Consider the following 7,785-nt stretch of genomic DNA (forward strand, 5'->3'; position numbering starts at 1 on the left):
ATCTTCATCAATATCCTGTCAAGCCTCTTCAACATAGCCTATTCTACCGCTGTTTGATGGGCAACTTCGTCATCATAGTCGATCATCTCTGTTGCTGCTTATCATCATTACTGTCGGTTGCGTTTGTCGTCGCCGACTATTTTCTTCATCTTTATGATTGGTGGATTTCGTCATCGCCTTTGATGCGTGTCTACATCTTCATCGTCGGCTTGCTTTCGTCACCACCGGCTGGCATCCTCGCCTTCATAGATGGCTTATTATGTCGCCAATAATGGGCATCTTCATCTTCTTCATCAGCTGCCTCGTCTGTCACCGACTGATTATTTCGCTGCCATGGCTACACAACTTTATCATTGGGCGCCTTCATCTTCATTGATGGCTGACCTGACTGCTGCCGACTGGTTTCTTCGCCTCCACGGCTGTGCAACTTCATCACTTTTGATTGGTATCACTATCTTCACTACCACCAATATTTTTGCCACCTCTGGTGGGCAATATTATCTCTATATTGGACGTCTTGTCTCTATGCCAACTGCATCAGCTACCATCAATGAACAATTGTGACTACGACAGAAGGACAAGCTATATGCTCAGGGGCTTACTAGCTCAAACACAAGTATCATACCTTCAATTTGGACTTGTTCCGGATACATGCAACATGAATTCATGATCATGGGTCTATTTTCTATGCTCAAAGACTGGACTATTTATTATTCCCCGTAAGGGTTATCAACCGAATACTTGCGCCAGTCGGGATTCAATTATTATATCTATTTTGGAGTATCTCATAAGGGATAATCACTCAGATCAGAAGCTATTCATATGAGCTACACTTGGTCTATATCACCTGGAAGATTTATTACTCGGGAGCATGTTACATGCGTCATCCTTTAAAGGGTGTCGAAGGCATAATTTTTGGCCTAGGCCTAATATGTTTGTAGCCCATATTTTCAGGTGTGGCCTATCACGTTCTTTTAGGGACTTAGGCACTTTTTGCTTAGGATAAAGTGCGCGTGATCAAGTGCCCAATACCTTAAAATCCTTTTACACCGCAGTTACTCAACTTTTTAGGAGTTGGTACAATGCATCTTAAAAGGTGTCAAACAGTAAAGCTTTATATAGCTGCCTCGCTGACTTTTTTATATATAAATCAAGGTGTTGTTTGGGTTTTTAAGCAATTGATTGGATACAATATCGTTGCTTTTTGCCACGTAAGTGTGCATTTTTATTGACCAATATTATGGCTTAGGCTGATTATATATTTTGGTCATTTTCCAGGCGGTTGGTAAATCCTTTATGAGTTTCTTTACTCGGATTTTATACAACATATGCCATATATTTTCAGGTGTGGTGAAACCATGTGTCATTTAGGGACTCAAGCACATTTGTTAAATCAGTGTGCGCATGGTGTATGCCCAATACTTTGGAAATTTCTTTATTCACAACATACAAGCTTCTTTATAGCTGTTTTGCTATGTAAATTTTCAATGATGTAGTCAACTTTAGGTTGCAAGCATCATATTTTACAAAGCAGTCGGTATATCACTCGAATCATATTATTCGGGGATTCACACCACATATGCTATATATTGATATCAAGTCACTTGGTTGACTACAATTATCAAAACCACTCGGTTGGTTGGATTATTTACTCCTTGACTATATGTTTAGTTTGTTCAACTAATCACATAGTCGGGGGCTACACCTATTAGGTGCATCTAGTCGATGCACCTAAGTCTACTTCAATTATTTTTCAGCCCTCCACAGTCTTTAGATTTGGTAAAAGTACTCGGGAGACCATGGCAAAGATGATTGAAGCACTCGGCTTTGGAGTAATCTGGTTCGAGGGAAGGTTATCTTTTCGACTGTGAAGGTCTTGGGGGCTACTGTGGAGATTATGGGTACCCCATACCCACACGGCATGGTTATCCGACTAGTTCTAGGGGATAGCTTATATCTATAGAATATGTAACAGATCATGACTTGGGTATTATGTTTCCTTGTATATTACGGAACGGCCTAAAGTCCTGGTTTGATAATATTGTGAAGTAGATTTAGGAAACCGATACCGTATTGGTTAAGGTTTCTATCTTGTAATCCTGCTCCCCGTCCTATATAAGGTGGGCAGGAGGCCCTCTAGGGGGCAGATGGGCACATATGATCGTCAGATCTATACTACACCCGACGGATTCAAATTCCCAAACAGGAGTAGGGTATTACCTCTCGTCAAGAGGGCCTGAACCTGTCTAAATCCTTTGTCTCCGCATCCATCCACTTTTAGGTCTCGTGCGCTACCCCTTTTATTATTGCTGAATTCTTGTTTCGACAAAACGGTTTAACTATATATTGAGTAGGATATCTGCGGACATAACACTACTTAAAAAAGACTTTCCTGAACAAGACCCTTATTAGGTTACAGACGGATCATAACTGACCGCATCTGCAAAAAAATTGACCTACATTTTCGTATACGGCTCCTTAAGAGACCCGCACGCAAAAATCAATTTTCGTAGATAGGTCTCTTAACAGGCCTACATGGAAAAATAATATAGTTTCGTAGGCGGACCACACTCTCTCTCTCTTATCTTCTCCTTACTTCCTCTCATCTCATTCTCCCTTATCCTCTCTATTCCTCATGGCAGCGCGCGACGGCGGGAGGGGAAGGGCGACGCGCTCGGGGAGCAGTGGCGGCAGGCGTAAGCTATGGGCTCAGGAGAAGCGGCGGCGGCTGGTCGCTGCGGTGGCGGGCTCGGGAGCAGTGGCGAGCGGCTCGGCACGGGAGGGTGCCCGCACGTGGGAGGCGGCGAGGGGTGACGACAACCGGCTTCCGCCTGGATCCGGCGACGGTGCAACGGTGGGGAGGGCGGCGTATCCGGCAACGGGAGTGAGCAGACCCGGTGACGACGAGGACGACAGCGACGAGGGCAACGGCGCTGGCGTCTAGGGTTAGGGTTTCGGATTTTTTTTGGTTTTTTATCTTTGCATGCGGGCGACAAAAATAGCGATTTTCCCAGACCCTTTGGCGCGTGAGGATAGCCCTACCGCACATGAAATCCTGTTTCGAACCGCACGGAAAAATAGTTTTTTAGTAGTGTAACGAGCATGAAATTATAAGGCTCTTACGGTTATATATATGGGAAAACATAGGGTACATAAATAGTATATATATAGTAATCTTAGTTTTTGCACAAGATCTTTCATACTTAAACCTTATTTCTTTTTTGGAAATTTCAAATTTGTAGCTTAAGGTTTGCAATGTGTAAAAAGTGGTCGCTACATTTAGTTTATACTCTAATTTTAGCAAATTTTATATGTGTATTTAAATTTACGGTGTTATAATACTTGGACGGTGAAATAGGCACGTACACCCAGCGAAAATTTTCTGGTGCCACCCGTGCTGGGAAGAGGAGGGAGATAACAACAACATGATGGAAAGGGAGATCTAGAGACCGGTTCAGAAGGTCTCAACGGCCGCTTAGGGCTGACTAGTTCACAGATGAAACGCTTCGTTTATTCACAAGTTTATCCAAATCGCTTATTATTTAATAATAAAAAATCATTTGTAAGTACATAACTTTATATCGGTTTTTTTAACTACTTAAAAGCAAATTTTATAAAATAAACTACGATAAAAAACCAAATTTAAAATTAAGTTCTAAAATTTAAATTTTACCTAACAAGTATAAACATAGGCAAATAGTTTGGCCCACAGTATCATTGTCAGTTTACATTAAAACCGTAATTGACCTATCCGTGTTGGACTTTTTTATTAAACCGGTACGGGTATTATTTTCTTTTTTGTTTTTAAATAAATGGACAATGATGAAAGGGTTTAGATGGTGTATCTGTGCTAGTATCTCGGTTTGACCCGACACCGTTGACCGTTTCACTGCTGGTCTATTACGTGTAAACAGACACTTATTTTCATGTCAGATTGTTTCGTGCATCTTAATTTGGTGCCCACCACCCTGTTTGCTCAAGTGTCCCAACTACGTCATCATTCGCATTTAATCCAACTATATCTACCCACATCCAACTATATTAACAGTTTCCTACACTACTGCACTGGGTATACATCACGGTCACCCACCCACCCTTATGATTGTCTCTTGAAAGTTTGTTGTCCCTCCACATGCCATCCCTTTTTCAAAATATGTTATATTACATTGTACTTCTGACAAATTTGTATTGTGTGAAAGAAGATGACGTTTGTTTGGCTCTTGAAACTGGGTATAGAAGTTTAAATAAAAAACTTGGATATAATCTTTTGATATGACTAATATCAACACATAAAACACGTGAATGTACATATAAATGATATTACAAATTAAATTTAAATTATTCTAGCAGGCACTAGCTTACCGCCCAGTGGCTCCATAGAGTGTTATGTATCTTCACGGGGCACATTCAGGGAGTGTTTAGTTCTTTGGGTGTAAAGTTTTTGAAGTATATGGATGCATATTTGAAGTATTAAATGTAGAATAATAACAAAATAAATTACAGATTCCACTTGTAACTGCGAGACGAATTTATTAAGCCTAATTAATCCATCATTAGCAAATGTTTAGTGTAGCATCACATTGTCAAATCATGGCGTAATTAGGCTCAAAAGATTCGTCTCGCAATTTACATGCAAACTTGCAATTGGTTTTTTTCCACATTTAGTGCTCCTTGCATGTGTCCAAACATTTGATACGATATTTTTGACCAAAACTTTTTGGGATTTAAACAAGGCCTCGGTACAATTTCCCTTCATCCGCTTCAGTAAACAGCATGTATGTAGCACTAATAGAAAAATCATTTTTCCCAACGTGGGGTCTTTTTTTCGCAAGCGGACGTAACCCTTGGAGTGAAATAACCGCCTACAAAAATATTTCCCTTCGTCCGCTTCAGTAAACAGCATGTACATAGCACTACTAGAAAAAGCATTTTTCCCTTCGTCCGCTTCAGTAAACAGCCTGTACTTAGCACTACTAGAAAAAGCATTTTTCCCAACGTGGGGTCTTTTTTTCACAAGCGGACATAACCCCTGGAGTGAAATGACCGCCTACAAAAATATAAATCGGGGTGAAATTCGCTGTCCGCCTGCGAAAATCTATTTTCGCAGGTGGACCACTTAAGCGGCACCTGCAAAAATCATTTTCGCAGGCGGACCACCTAAACGGCGCCTGCGAAAACCTATTTTCGCAGGCGCACCTTATGTGGTCCACGTGCAAAAATCGTAACTACCAACAAAAATAAAAAAACTTTAATACTTATCTACTCCTCAACCCCTCCCCACCACTCATTTCCCCACACTTATCCACACTTATCTCTCTCTCTCTGCCTCCACCGGCTTCTCCTCCCCTCCCCTCCCTCCACCGGCGGCGGCGGAGCATGCGGACGCGGCGGCGGCGGCGGCTCCCCGGCCTCCCTTCCCAGATCCGGCCCGAGGGAGGCCGGGGGAGGGCGGCAGCAGCGGCGGTGACATGGGTGGCTCACCTCCGGCGGCGGCCCTCTCCTGGTGCGGAGGCGGCGGCTCCCCGGCCTCCCCTCCCAGATCCGGCCAGAGGGAGGCTGGGGGAGGGCGGCGGTGGCGGCGGGCGACGTAGGCGGCTCCTCTCCCCTCCCCTCCCAGATCCGGCCAGAGGAAGGCCGGGGGAGGGCGGCAGCGGCTCCCGGAGCGGTGGCGGCGAGGCGATTTTTTTTTGTTTTGTTATTGGATTTTCACAGGCGGGCCATTGCCCCGCCTGTGAAAATGGATGATTTTCATAGTCATTGGTTGCAGGCGGTCCTCCCCTCCGTCTGTAAAAATTGCTTTCGGCCGAAATGCTTTTTCTGATAGTGTAGGACTATCGAAGAAAAGTGAGACCACTTCACATGCATCTCACAACTAAATTACACGAAGGAAGGATCCACATGTACACACACGACCATGAATAAGCAACATAACTAATATTAATTATAGATTAAATGCTTGGATTGTAAGATAATGTACGCAACATTGTTGTATGATGGCATGTTAACATCATGAAAATACTCACCTAGCACCTTTAAACAAATCAACGCATGTAGACCTACCCAAGTGGTTGCATCAAAATACTAAATTATTAAATTATTATGTTCTTCACTTGTGGAGAACGGATCTTTTACACCAGTTTGTAATTCTCTTTAGTACTGGTTCTAGCAACCGTGACCAACAAATCGAGACTAAAGATCTCGATCTTTAGTACCGGTTAAAATAACCGGTACTACAGATACATACCGGTTGAAGAAAATGTGTAGGGGATATGGAATTCGAACTGAAAAAAATATATAGGGCATATTAGTCTTGGTTGGTGTTACCAACCGGTACTAAATATAACACCATCCGAGATTAATATGCTTTTGGGACTTGGACTTGGACTTTTAAAATCAGTACTAAAAATCTAACAGGTACTAAAAAAATTTTTTATTATGCTCTTGTGGTAGAACACAATAACTAATCAAGTTGTTGTTGTATTTACATTTAATCATCGCATATTTGTGATACAATTCAACAACCTGGTAAGTTGTAGTACCAATAGTATAATTTACTATATTCTGATTCTTCCAGCCTCAATTGGAAATTGGTGACTAGACAGATCTTGCGTGAAACCTTACGTGAATAAAAGTTTCCCTTGTGACAGTTAATTTATTATCAGTACACACAACATGTAGAATATTTACATATATATTCCTTTCAGGAACACTCCATCTTTATTATTTATATATATGTGAGTAGTACATTTCTTGCCCAAGTGGCTGAATGTTATATGTTTTTCACCCTTTCTTCCAAATAAAAGATCCAATTCATTGTCAACCATTATCAAAAGCATGGTTACAGTGTACCTATCCCTCTACTCAACTTGGTAAGGTCATCCCCCAGCTGACGGTATTCGTGGTTATAATATAATGTTATTTTATTTCCATGCTGGACACGTGTGATAGCGCTATCAACTATGGGCCTGTTCGACAGGCAAACTGCTGCGACTGTGGCTGCGGCTGCGGCTGCGGCTGCGCACAGTGTGTGCAGCACTATTCGCAGCCGCAGCCCGGGCAGCTGAACAGGTCCTATCCATGTCACTGCCATGATATATATTGGTTGGATGAAATTCTTTAAAAAGAAAAAGAAATTACTACCCAAAAACAATAGCAAACAATAGCTAGCACTATGGATATGGTGGTGTCGTCGTGCATCCTCTACTGGCTTTAAATCCTGGTGCACGCAATAAAAAATATCTGGGTTTACTTATACCATTATTTTAGTGAGATTAATAACTATCATTATTATTACATGTAGGCTTCTAGCAACTGCATCTTTCGAAATCTCCGTCTCCCCAAACAATTTAGATTATTGTCTATATTACGAGAATCTTTAATTATAAAATCTTGAACGTAACTAATACAAATCGTTCCAAAATATAAGTATTTCTACGCTGTTTAGCAAGAAATAAGGTTGAGAATATACTCCTTTATGGTCGCAACATTAGTCAAAATGTAAACTAAATTGCTTAGTTTCCCTTCCAAAGCTTTTGATTTGTTCAAAATGTATAGATTTTCATGAATAGAAAAAAAAACACAGAAGTTATACTGTGGTATAAATTTCAAATGATAGAAATACTTTATAATTTAGAATTAAGGCAGGTAAAATAATAATTTGAGAAACCCAGCCTTTTCAAAATCTCACCATCTAATGCTCAGAACGCAACTGTCAAAGCAAGAAGATCCTCTAACAGGAAGGAAAAATACGCTCCCTTGAGTGTTTGGCCAGGGTGCGAGCTCCAA

This window comes from Oryza glaberrima, chromosome 11 (genome assembly GCF_000147395.1).
Source record: "Oryza glaberrima chromosome 11, OglaRS2, whole genome shotgun sequence".
NCBI lineage: Eukaryota > Viridiplantae > Streptophyta > Magnoliopsida > Poales > Poaceae > Oryza > Oryza glaberrima.